At 43.3% G+C, this 13899-nt stretch overlaps 1 pseudogene; it reads left to right on the forward strand.

The window, feature by feature from the left end:
* The first annotated feature begins 7342 nt into the window (after positions 1–7342).
* LOC116469743 (KATNB1-like protein 1) lies at positions 7343–8179 on the forward strand (annotated as a pseudogene).
* Positions 8180–13899: the final 5720 nt, after the last annotated feature.

The following is a 13899-nucleotide window of genomic DNA, read 5'->3' on the forward strand; positions in this document are numbered from 1 at the left end:
CAGTATTTCTGCATTATAAACATGATGTGATTTTTTTTTTTTTTTTTTTTTTTTGTGACGGAGTCTCACTCTGTCAACCAGACTGGAGTGCAGTGGCACTGTGTCAGCTCACTGCAACCTCCATCTCCTGGGTTCAAGCAATTCTTCTGCCTCAGCCTCCTGAGTAGCTGGGATTACAGGTCCCCACAACCATGTCTGGCTAATTTTTAAAAAAATATTTTTAGTAGAGACAGAGTTTCACCACATTGGCCAGGCTGGTCTCGACCTCCTGACCTCAGGTGACCCGCCTGCTTTGGCCTCCCAAAGTCCTGGGATTACGGGCGTGAACCACTGTGCCCGGCCGTGATTTTTAAATATATAATGAAAACTCAACATTTTAATCAAGATTTACAAATTAATGAATAGCTATTACCTATAAGTAATTAAAGTATTTTACCTATAAGTAATTAAAGTAACACATTATTATGCACAGACATTTGTCTATTCCATTAACATCCTGATATATTTTAATATCAATAAATATAAAACTAAAAACCTTTTCTTAAGAGTTCATTTAGCAAATGAGGATGCTGTAATATTTGGAGTCACTCACATGTGGTACTTAGTCTTATATCCACTATTCCACTCTCATGGAAGTGATGACTACGTGTTCACTCACACATAGTTCAGACTAGCATACAGTCTGTCCTCAGTCAACGTGTGTTGAGTGTTGCTGTCATTTCAGAGATAAAGAAATACAGACTCCAATGAGTTAGGAGACTTGGCCAAAGCACACAGCAAATAATGAGCAGAGTTGGTTCTGTGACAGTTTTCTAACCTCCTGGACAGAGTATAAGCCACTACATCCAGCTAGAGCACAAGGAATCATTTCCTCCTACCCAGCTGGGAGGATAGCCTCATCACAGGGCAAAGACTACAAAGCTTGTAAGCCATGAATGATATCCAGAGGCATGTGTTATGTCTGGATCCGGCCACTGCTCAGGACAACTTCGTGCATGTAAGTTTGGCCTTTTGCTAATTTGTTATCAGTTCATGATAGCTGGCAAGCAAAACTGGCAAAATTTGATCACTTGGCTTAGTAATACTATTTTTTTTCCATTTCAAATATTATCTCTTTTTGTCTCACATTCTTTTCAACACATGATAGCAGCAGCTCACACTGCTGATGCAACACAGGTGAAGAGCACCTCCCCCTCCCCGACCTGTGGGCCGATCCCACCATGTGGATCCCAACGCCATCCCAGGAACTCTTTAGAGGGGAGAAGCCCAGTGGAAACTTTTTCAGATGTGTGGTGATGTAAGAAATACTAGGAAAAGGGTTTTGGCAGAACAGGCATAGCAACAAGGTTATTAATGTTGCAAATTGGCATACATTTTAATCAATGACAGCAAATTTAGTCACAATTAGAGAAAGGTTTTTTTTAATCACAATTTTATTAAGAGGTTGGAGGTATATTCTCACAAGTTAAAGAATGTGGTCTCCAAATATCATTTTAAGAATTGTACTTTAAAGAAATGTTAGCATTCCCTTAATTAAGAAATGCATGGAATATATGTATGATGGGGTGGCGTGTGTAGGGGTGTGTGTGTTGTTTAAATCTTTCTCACTGGGCGAGGCAAGTTTTCAAAGGCTGGGCTGTCTCTGGGTAGAATCATGCCATGAGTTGCTTTCTGCCTTGCCCCCTCCCCACCATTCAACAAAAGTCCTTGTGGACCTCCCATCAGCTCCCTTCTTCCTTTCCATTCCCACTCCAGGCCCCATGCCAGCCCTCAGAGTTGTCCACCATAAAACATTCCTCTTGGGGCCTCAGCCGGAAATGGCATGTCTCCTTTGAAGTGATTAGGTCCCAGAACGTTAGGATCAGAAAAGACTTGAGGTTGGGCATGGTGGCTCACGCCTGTAATCCCAGCACTTTGGGAGGCCAGAGGTGGTGGATCACCTGAGGTCAGGAGTTCAAGACCAGCCTGACCAACCTGGTGAAACCCCATCTCTACTAAAAATACAAAAATTAGCCGGGCCTGGTGGCGGGCATCGGTAATCCCAGCTACTTGGGAGGCTGAAGCAGGACAATTGCTTGAACGGGGAGGCAGAGTTTGCAGTGAGCTGAGATTGTGCCATTGCACTCCAGCCTGGGTGACAGCAAGACTCCATCTCCAAAAAAAAAAAAAAAAAAAAGACTTGGGTAGATCCCTGCAAGCAAACACTTCTCGTGCTCAAAGTAAAGAGCTCGAGGACCAAAGACCTCGATCTTCTGGGGTGACATGTCAGGGCAGACTCTGAGAATCATGTCTGGGGGTCTCTAATGCGTTCCCAGGGCCCAGAAGAGCAACCCATGTGGACAACGCTGATAAAAGGAATCAGTCCTTGAGGTCCCAGCACCATCCTACTCTTTGCCTTGTCTCTTTCCTCCAGACTAGCCCTAAGTGCCTCTTCAAATCCACCCCTCTGAATGCGGCAGGGTGGGCCTACGCACTGAAACGTGGCTGTGCCAGAAGAGGATTCCAGATTCAGACTGATGCAGGGGTTGGTGAATACTCTGACTTGGAGAAGATTGCCTGGGCTTGAGTCCTCATTGTCAAGAACAAATCTACATTATCATGAACAATTATTGGGCCGGGCATGGTGGCTCACACCTATAATCCCAGCACGAGGATTGCTTGAGGTTAGCAGTTTGAGACCAGCCTCAGCAACACAGGGAGAACAAGTCTCTGCAAAAAATAAAATTAGCTGAGTGTGGTGGTTCACGCCTCTAGTCCAGGCCACTCAGGAGGCTGAGGCAGGAGGATTGCTTAAGCCCAGGAGTTTGAGGCTGCAGAGAGCTTTGATTGTGCCACTGCACTCCAGCCCGGGCAAGAGGCAAGACCTTGTCTATAAAAAAATTGTTTTTTTAAAAGGACATCTATTACAACCCCTTTAATTGTCAACCTGTGAGTTACTGGAAACTTACTATTTTAGGGAGACCAAAGGCTAAAAAGACAGTTATTAATTCTCAGCACAATTCAGAATTTTTTGGCATACATATCATTCTTTCCTTCCCTGATCCATACACATGTATCATTCACAACCTGAACCCTTCAATGGAGTCTCCTTGTTCCTAAGATAAATTCCAGCCCTATAAAGGCCCTCAAGATGGAGCCTTGCTGACCACTCTGGCCTCATTTTGTACCACTGACCCCTCTTTCCATGTGCTTCAGCCCTCTTGTCTTCTTCCTAGGAGAGGCTTTTCCTCATCCCTCAGTCCTAGTCAAGTCCCCCATCCCTCCCCAGTTGCACACTCCCTTAGCAACTTGGCAACTTCTGAAGGATTTATACAATTGTAGTTAAGCAATTAGTTGAGTAACTGGTTGAGTATTCACTCCATATTCCTGAATGACCACTTGCAGAGGGCATGGATTATCTCGGTCTTGTCCCCCAAGAGCTTATGACTGTGACTTGCATGTATAATGGGTACATAATATTGGTTGAATGAAGAATGGGGATCATGGTGGGGCTGAATGTCTGGCAACCACACTGAATACAGGGGTGGGGTCTGGCCCAGCTGACTAGCGATGGGTGCTGGAGGGACACAGCCTAGGTGGCTTATGAGAGCAGCCAGTGAACAGGCTGCCAGGCCAACCAGGGAGAGGGAGGCTCAACCTGGAGCATCTCATGAATAGGCCTAGGATAACCCTGCTGCCTGGGCACCTCCTGGGATGAGCACAGAGAGGACTCTGGAATTTGGCTTTCTGGTTCCATGTTTTTCTGAGCAACACAAGATTTGGCAGAAAACCAGTCTAGGAGAAAACACAACATTATTTTATTCCTTGAAGGTCTGGGAAATCCTCTTGAGGAACAAGACAAGTTGGAGTGGTCAAACTCATTCTCCACACCACATGGCCCAGAAGGGACCCTGGTCACCCATGGTCATTAGGGTATTTCTGCCTCCAGTTGAAAGAACTTTGCTGGCTTTGGAGTCAGGAAAACAGGTTCAAATCTGTTTTTCCACTTGTTAGCTGTGTGAACTCCGGCAAATGACATAATCTCTCCTTGAGCTTTAATATTCGCTCTTATAAAATTGGGTATAATTACTAGGTTAATACAGGAATTAACAGATCATAAGTAAAGTGCCTGACCTAGAGGAGGCACTATATGTAAACAATCATTACTGATGATTTTATTACTATGTTAGCTTCTGGAGGGACTTTGGCTTTGATTCGTGTAAATTTTGACTTCTTTTAATGGGGGTTAAATAAAAACCCACTGTGAACAGGTGTTATAGCTGCTAGAAAGTTTGATTTCTCAGATAATAGAAATCTTCCTTTTAACAGCCTTTTATTCCTATTCAATGCAATTGCAACTCTGATCCAGAAACTTTCTGGTTAGGATTACCTCTAGCAATTAATGTTCTCTCCAATGAGTGGGAAGGGAGGTCACCTCCACTCTGCTGTCCCAGAGATGACAGGAAATGCTGCACTGAGGTGTTGAGCCCAATTACTGGGTACTGTTAGGAAGAACACACAAAGAGGTGCACATTCCTGAGTGATGAGTGTGGGGCATTTTGTTTATCCACTCCTTATAAGGAATAAGTTATCGTTGGTTCTGCAGAAGGTCACTGTTATTTCTCTCTCCTCAAGCGGCTGTAATCAGCTTTTTCCTCAGAGGGGTGGAACCATGATTAAACAGGGTAAATATGCCAGCACTTAACATACCCAACTGTGAGGGTATTGATAGACCCTTGGAACAGAGCTGGAGTTTTTGTCTAATCCTACCGACTCTCAGAAGACAAGCCTCCCTTGAACCCCAGAGGCAAGGCAGCCTGGGAGCCAATCACAAAAGTTGGCCTGGTAGGAAGAGCTGGAGTTGTTTTTACCCTGCCACAGGCCATTTGTTCCTTTCTTCCCTTTCCCTTCACTGATAGCCCTTGAGCACCGTGGTGTTGTGCAGGTGGTCCTGCAAGAAGCAGGGGACCCAGAAAGCGAGGGGTGATGCCTTTCCTCCTCTCAGAAGGATCAGCCCTTTACACTCAAAGGAGCATGTAGATCTCAAGGCCACCCCGGGACCTCTAAAGCTCAAGCCTCACCTCTGCACTGAAGCCCCTGTCCTGTCCACCTCCTGTCCTTGGGACTCCCACTGCACCAGCTTGCACTCCATGCACAGTCTGATGCTTGCTTTTCTATGGTCTTTTGTGGTTTGTGATGCGTTCATGGATGCTGGTCTGGCCTCCTCACCAAGACCACGGGCTTCTCATTGGCAGGTACTATGGCTTCCACTTCATGTGTGACCCTGCAGGGCTCAGCCCAAGTGCAAAAGTGCAGAGCATTAAAGGGGTGCTCGGTGAAAGCTGGTTGATGGATTGATGGAAAGTGGGTTAGGTTTGTTTGGTTTTTGTTTTTTTGAGACAGAATCTTGCTCTGTTGCCCAGGCCAGAGTTCAGTGGTGCAATCTCGGCTCACTGCAACCTCCTCCTCCCGGGTTGAAGCAATTCATCTGCCTCAGCCTCCTGAATAGCTGGGATTACAGACACATGCCACCATGCCCAGCTAATTTTTGTATTTTTTTTTTTTTTTTTTTGAGGGGGATTCTTGCTCTGTCGCCCAGGCTGGAGTGCAATAGTGCTATCTCGGCTCACTGCAAGCTCCGCCTCCCGGGTTCACACTATTCTCCTGCCTCAGCCTCCCAAGTAGCTGAGACTACAGGTACCCGCCACCACACTCGGCTAATTTTTTGTATTTTTAGTAGAGACAGGGTTTCACCGTGTTAGCCAGGATGGTCTCGCTCTCCTGACCTCGTGATCCGCCCACCTCTGCCTCCCAAAGTGCTGGGATTACAGGCATGAGCCACTGTGCCCAGCCGGATTAAGTTTTATAAGACCAAAAAGCCTGAATGATCGCCTCCTTCACATAGTCTGTTAAGAACAAGCCCTATGGAATACTATTAGGCCATAAAAAAGAATGAAATCCTGTCATTCCCAGCAACATGGATGGAGCTACAGGACATTACGTTAAGTGAAGTAAGCCAGGACCAGAATTGAACACCACATGTCCTTATTCATATGTAGAAGCTTAATAAATAAATAAAGCTGTCTCAAAGAAGTAAAAAGTAGAACAGCATATACTAGAGGCTGGAAAGGGTAAGAGGAAGGGAGGGATGGGGAGACATTTGTTAAAAGGTACAAAATTATAGCTAGCTAGGAGGAATAAGTTTTGGTGTTCAATACCACTGTAGGATGACCTAGCTAACAGTATACATTATATAGCTTCAAATAGCTAGAAGGAGGATATTGAATGTTCCCAACACAATGATAAATGTTTGAGATATGGACATGCTGATTACCCTGATCTGTCACCATTTATTATATGTATAGAAGCATCACTACATACTCTGTGAATATGTACAGTTATTTGTTAATTAAAAAATAAATAAAATAAAAATTGAACCAACCAAACGAAACCAAACCAAAAGAGTGAGCCAGAGGTAGAGAGCTGGTCTAAAGGCACCTATGTCTCTTCCAACCAACACTAGCTCCTAATTGTCCATAGAGCTGACCAGACACAAGAATTCCACTCTGGATTTTTCTTGCAGATGACCATTTTAAAAATCCACTTTCCATGTCCTCCTCCAGGCTCAGGGCAGCCCATCGTTACACGGTACTTCCTGGGCTCCATAGTGTGCCCAGCACTGCACTTAGAACTCAGTGCAAAGGAGCAGGGCTGCCACCTTGCCCCAAGGACATTCTGTGTCATCCAGGGGTGAAAATATACACCGAGAGGCACCTCCTTGCCATCCCCACATCCCTCTTTCTTCTATCCCTCAGGCCTTTGTAAATCTTTTATAATCTATTCAATTTCCTGCTATTGCTTTCCAGAGCCTGGGAATGAGGACCAACTTCCCAATCTCCCCTTTCTGGTTCTCTGACATCTTTCACAGACCCCCTTGCCTTTTTGGCTTTCATTGTTAATTGCCATAGGAGCAAACAAGAACAGGCATGGGAAAGTTGCAAAGGTTCCCAAAGCTTTACTTTTCTCCCCTGCTGATGGAAGTTGAGTTGGTACAAATTTTCTGGACAGCAAATTTCTACTACTGCCTTAATAGCTCATAGACTGTACCTCTTCCCCCTCCTTAAGGTCCTTCACGACCCACTGACCCACCGGAAAAGGGCAGAACCAGCATTGGGTGGAGTCAGGGAAGTGCCCCCCCACCCCCACCCAAGGGGCGCTCTCCTAGCAGGTCTTGCACAGGCCTGAGAGGGCTGCCCGGTGGATGCCAGGACTGGGCTGAACAGCTGCAGTAACCTGAGGCACTGATGTTTAGGAACTACAACATCTGAAACCCCAATGTTAAAAATGGGAATTTTCTAATATTATTGAGGATCATTTCATTGATGGTCTTAGAAAAAGGATCTCTACTTTGACTAATAAGAACATGAAGGAGCTTAAGAAATTTCCAAGACAGTTGGCTGCTTACGTAACTAGAACAATTGGACAAGCTAGGAAATGCCCACATAAACTACGTAAGGGCACCTATTGCAGAAAGAAAGTTCATCATTTTTTTCCAAATCTCAAATCTTTCCTATGGAAAGTCGCATTCCTCTTCAAGTGGGGGCTGTGGGCATGACAAGTAAAGAAAATGAACTGGCTTGTGTAGGCCACCTGCCGGAAAAGTTACATCATGATAGTTAAATATATCTGGTTAACTCCAGTGATTCTGATTTTTTAGACAGCCTATTATCAAAATATGGCGGGCTTTCCCTAAGGTTTCCCAGGACCATGAAACAGTTGCACAAGTTCTGCTGAACATGAATTTGAGATTGAAAGTAGCTTTAACTTTTTGCAGAAAAAGATGTGTGAGTGAATTTGTACCTTATTTGGTGAGGATAGGAGATCTTGGAGTTTGGTGGATTGCCTTCTTGTGCTCACCAATAGTTTACAGGAAGAAAAGCAATACACCTTACATGGCCGCTGTATAGATTTGGTACCACTAGCAAAGTCACTACTTAAAAGCAAATTTGAAGGAAATATGTAATAATTGGTTTAAACTGGATTCAATCAGTCATTAAAATGTGGTGGTCAGGATTATAATCAAACAAATTATAATAATGGAAATATTCAGATTTTAAAACAATGACGTGTATTGTGGGAACAGGTAAACCATCTGGGAAATACTGCTATTATAGCAAAGGATATAAACACTTACTTGTAACAGTGGCATTGAGAGATTACAGCTACTAAAGAGTGTTTGGTTATTCAAAACATCCCTTGACTATATGACTTCCAAGAAAATGTCTCGTCAGAATTGTGAACTATGGGAGAAATCAAAACCACTTTTGTCTTTAAAAAGCCACATAATGAACCCACTAATGAAATTCTAACAATATACTTCATACTGAAGTAGAAAAATACCCAAAAGGAACAGCTTCAACTTCAATTAGGTGGAAGGATACTACAAAGATACTTGAACTTTGGTGCATTTGGGATTTATGTGGTTATTTGGTAACATTGTTTAGGAACTACCGGGTCTTAATGCAGTCCTGCATATTACATAAGCGTATAATTTATACTATATGAAAAAATAAGACAAGGACTTATTACTAGAAACCATAAAGACCAATCTTGGTTAATTTTTTAAAGATTATGTTTTATAAGAAAATGTGTGCAGCTATTCTCTTATGTTGAAAAGGCTTTGAAAGTTTAAAAAATTATGGCAAATAACCAATATTAAAATTGTTTTTCTCACAATGAGATATTGTGCATGCAAAAAGCCTTAAATGTTAATAAGCCAATGTGTTATGATACCAATATCTGTAAAATATTTGTTTGATGATAATGCTGACCACCGCATTAAAAAAAAATTTAAAACCATCATGCTTCTGCATGTTCAGAGGTAAATCAGAGGAATTAAATCAGAGGTTTCTATTCATGAAGAATGTTGTCACTGAAATGTTTTTCACGTCATTTTTACAAGTTGAGAATATTTTTAGCATCTGATTTTTTTTGGCCAGGGTCATCATGTCATGTAGGCATGTGTTATCTCTACATAAAGGGAAAGAATTAATATGTATTTTTATGAATGCTTAACTAGAAATGTCTATGGAGTTGGCTAATTTATACACATTTAATTAGATATAGATTTCTAATATTTTCAGTTCTGTATAATTTAAGCTTTCTTTATTGGAGTAAATTTATTAGATACTCTTTTTTAAAAAGTTCATGTGCTTTGATCAGTCAATTCATCTGCAAAATTAGGAATAAAAAGAAAAATATGAAATAATCAGAAACACAAAGAATTGTATACAATGAAATTAAGACAGAAAAAAACTATTATTGTTTCGAAACTGTTGAACATGATGTTTTTAAGAATTTTTAATGATATAAGAAAATGCTCAAAATATAATGTTAGGTGAAAAAAGAAAACACAGTATACATTCTCAACCACAAAATTATATGTGTGTGACTATATAGAAGTATGTGTGCATGTGTGTGTGGATGTTATGAAATTAAAGTACATCAAAATGTTAATAGTGATTCTTTTTGAGTGTTGGGAACACAGACAATTTTTATTTTCTTTTTTATGGCTCTCTGTGTTTTCCAAAACATCTACCATCATAGTTTTCTACATGATCAGGAAAAAACCTCATGTGAAAACAGAAAAAGAAAAACATGTTTAGAAAAGTTCCTTACATAATAATTGCTAGCAAGAAACAGAGTGATTACTATATCCAGGGGCTTTACACAGGTATCTTGTGTGGTCTTCACAGCAGCACTGGGAGGTGGGTGTTAGCACCCCTGTTTTCGAGACCTAGAAGAGCCCCAGGCTCAGGGAGATTAAGTATGTTGTCCAAAGTCATCCAGCTTTTGTGTCTGGGCCAGGATTTGATGCCACACCTGTCTGATGAGAGGTGAGAATTATGGACGTTCTCGGGTACAACCTGCTCCACATTTCCTTGCCAAGTGTACAGCTCACTCAGCAGCCTTCATCCCAGGGAAGGTGTGAGCAGCAAACGAGAGTACATAGGTTCATTTGCTGTGTCTACGGTGCTTTTAAACTATGACATGTTGGATTTCAGCACCCAGACAGGGACCCTTAAAGGACCCCTGTAGAGTCCCACCTCATTTTAATGAGAAGTCAGTCTCGGGGTTGAAGAAAATCTTTTATTTATTAGAAGTTACCTACGCTAAAATGAGTTCTCTGTGTGGGTGGAAAATTGCTTGGTTAGAAATTGAATTCTTGATTTGCATCCAATCTTTTCTAATAATCCATTTAAGGAAAGGGAAGTACTCCCACACGGGATGGATTTATAAAGTCTTGAGAAACCTGTAACTCTCTGAGTTTATCTAGCAAATAGGCCTGTCCCTGACTCAGCCTGCCCAAGTCAGGAGGCTTGTGGGAATGCGTGAGCTGCCTAAACAGATACCAAAGCTCTTATTTCATCACCAAAACATCTTCTGTAAGGCAATGTTGAGCTCCGACACGAAGACCAACTTGGATAGGATCCTCAGGGTACAAAGCTGCTTGGAGTGACTGCTGCTCTATTAAGCGTATCGGATCTTACCCATGACCCCCTCCCTCCTAGCCTTGCTGTCACCACCTGCCCCCTCCCCACCCCACCCCACCCCTCCAAAAAACCAATCTGTGGCTGGGCCTGAAGTCTCTTTGATGAGGATGAAGTTTTTCACTGATGATTGGAGAGACAGCCTAAATGAACATAGCGCCCAATGTTATGATTTAAATTCCTACCAAGGTGTCACCTGTCCAATCCTTTCCTGAAAGCAGAGTGGGAATGAAAGGGGAGAACATGAGGTGGGGAGTTTGTGACCTGCAGGAGAGCAAAGGACCCAGAATGGACAAGTCCCTTGTCAACACAGAGCACTTTCCATCATTTCCTGCTTCTTGAACCCAGACAGACACAGAGAAGACCTGCAAGAAAGGGCATACCCTAATTTGCGTGGTGTCCATGAAGGTCATGGATGTAAGATTTGCAGTACACTGTGGGGAGAAGAGCCATAAACTATGTAGGCATCACTTAACTTTGGACAAATCACTTTATCTCTCTAGGCCTCAGTTCCCTCTTCTGTAAAACAAGGTTGAACTGGACATTTTTCGAGTTTCCTTCCAGTTCTAAAGGACTGCCGCCCCAGGCCTCCCTAAATAATCTGCTCCTGCTTGGATTCAATAGAACACTGGAGATGCTTTCTCTTATCCTCCTGGAGTGAAGAGAGACCCATGAGGACACCTGATCCAGTTCTCTGAGGCCCTCCTTGTCCACACTTGGTTGTGTGTGAGTAGTAGAAAGCATCAGACCTATCAGGGTGGTTGGTCTTTGCTGCCTATTAACTGTGTGTGACTTAGAAAATCTTTGCACCTCTGCTCCTTGATTACTAGAAGTGAGCAATTGCAATTGCTCCTGCCTGGCAGAGTCAGGGGGAGGTTAGAGTTGTGGGTAATGTGATTAGAAGAATGCCTGGCTCATCATAAGCATGCTCTTGTCCTTGGCTCCTTTCTTTCCTTCTTGCTGGCTAAGCCATGTTGGGCTGTATGTGTTAGGAGGAGGGAACCCCAGGAGCTGCTCCTGAGGTGTATCAGTTAGGCAACAGAGTGAGACCTTGTCTCTACAAATAATAATAATAACAATAATTTAAGTTAGTCAGGTGTGGTGGTGCATGCCTGTAGTCCCAGCTACTTGGGAGGCTGAGTTGGGAGGGTTGTTGGAGTCCTGGAAGTCAAGACTGCGGTTAGCCATGATTGCAACATTGCATTCCAGCCTAGGTGACAGAGGGAAACCCTGTCTCGTAAGAAGAGAGAGAGAGAAAGAGAGAGAGAGAGAAGGAAATGAAGGAAGGAAGGAAGGAAGGAAGGAAGGAAGGAAGGAAGGAAGGAAGGAAGGCAGGCAGGCTGGCTCCTGTCTCAGCTACCCGGAGTGCTAGGATTACAGGTCTGTACCACCAAGCCCTACAAATTTAATTTCTCTCTGATTAGCAATCAGAGGAACGAGGTTGGTGATTTGCTCCCCTCTATGAGACCCAGTTTTCCATATTCTAATCTTCTTCAAGACCAGCTCAAGGCCTACCTCCCTTGGAGGACCCAGAACCCTCTCGTCCACAGAGATCATACAAGGTGCATCCTGAAATGCATACTCACCATGCACTGCCTTGCAGGGCTAGATGAACTTTCAGATGAGAAAGTTATGATTCCTCCACTAGATGGGGGATCTCCTTAAGGTCAAGGGTCATGTCTTCTTGCTCTTTATCTCCACTCCCCACTCCCAACCCATCCTCAGAAAAATGCCTAGCACGGGGCTTGGCACATGGCAGGCTCTCAACATGGGTTTGACTCTGAATGAATGCATTCCTGGGGACTCCAGTCAGCTGTGATAATGACGACCATGAAACCTGAGGTGTTTGCTTAGTCATCGCCACATTGCATATTTTTCAGCTTAATTATCATGTAATTTCTTCATATCTTCCAATAAATGAAAGACAAAATATATCTTTGGGGGATGTATGCATGTGAAAATTAACTCTCATGAAAGTCCTTGACTTACCACAAAAATTCAAGAAATGTACTTCTTACACATGGACACAGGGAAATACTGATCTTCCTGTCATGTGCAAATTAGGAGCCCTTGGGCAGAAGAACTGAGTGTGAACCCCAGTGGAGTGAATATTTGTATTTGTATTACTGTAAATTTTATAGAATCAAATTTCTTAGTGGGAAACCTTACTGCAGTCATCAGTTCTGGTAACTGCTCCTGATTTAATAGTTTACAGCTAGCAATCTCAAATAGCAATGTAATTCAGCCATCTACCTCAATGTTTTTTGTTTGTTTGTTTGTTTGTTTTTTGAGACGGAGTCTCGCTCTGTCGCCCAGGCTGGAGTGCAGTGACGCAATCTTGGCTCACGGCAACCTCTGCCTCCCGGGTTCAAGCAATTCTCCTGCCTCAGCCTCCTGAGTAGCTGGGATTACAGATACACACCACCACACCTGGCTAATTTTTGTATTTTTAGTAGAGACGGGGGTTTCACCATGTTTGTCAGGCTGGTCTGGAACTCCTGACCTCGTGATCCGCTTGCCTCGGTCTCCCAAAGTCTTGGAATTACTGGCGTCAGCCACCGTGCCCAGCCCTACCTTGATGTTTATTTCGCAACTGTGCACTGAAGAAAAATCACACAGCTCAAGTGAGTGGGTCAGTGGGAGCTCTGCTGAGATCTTTTATAGCTGGCATGGGGGAGTATATTTTGTTTCAACTGCTTTGAGCATTTTCACCCTAGTATTCTTGTAGCCATTCTCTGATAGCCCAACTCCAGGTTCTTTCTATGGAGCATCTTGGCCCTGCCCACTACTGTTCCTTTAGCCCATTTCTGCAGTATGTGAGATATTATGTATCCTTTTTTGGCACTGCATCTTTTGTACATATGTGGCAAGCCACCTTTGGCTTTGGCTACTAGTTAAAGCCTAGATCTCTACACTTATCCAGCGTCATAAATGGGGATGCCTCACTCAGTTGTACAGGTTGTGCACTGCATTGCTCCAGGGAATGCATGTACATGGACCATGGTCGTGCTTCTAAAGCTATATTGGTACAATCTCCATGACACTCCAAGAATGACCCATTCTCATAAACTACCTGTCAATTTCTCAGCAAATGCAAGCTTCATTGAGAGGCACTGCCAAGAGCCATAAAGCATGCCTGATCCTGGGTACTCCAGGTTTGTTTCTGGGAGTGTAGATCTGTTCCTGCTACTCTAGGTCTGTTCCTGGATCCGTTCAAAAGAAAGCTGCATCTCGGCACCACACTGTTCTGGCCCTGCTTTTATATTAATTATACTCTGGTTTAAGGCATCAACCACACTGGAAAATGTAATAAGAAGCACTCTGCTCCTTGTCGCTGCGGCTGTCTAGTGCTCTGAACTGAGGACTTTGC

This window comes from Hylobates moloch, unplaced genomic scaffold, assembly GCF_009828535.3.
Source record: "Hylobates moloch isolate HMO894 unplaced genomic scaffold, HMol_V3 SCAFFOLD_5, whole genome shotgun sequence".
Lineage (NCBI taxonomy): Eukaryota > Metazoa > Chordata > Mammalia > Primates > Hylobatidae > Hylobates > Hylobates moloch.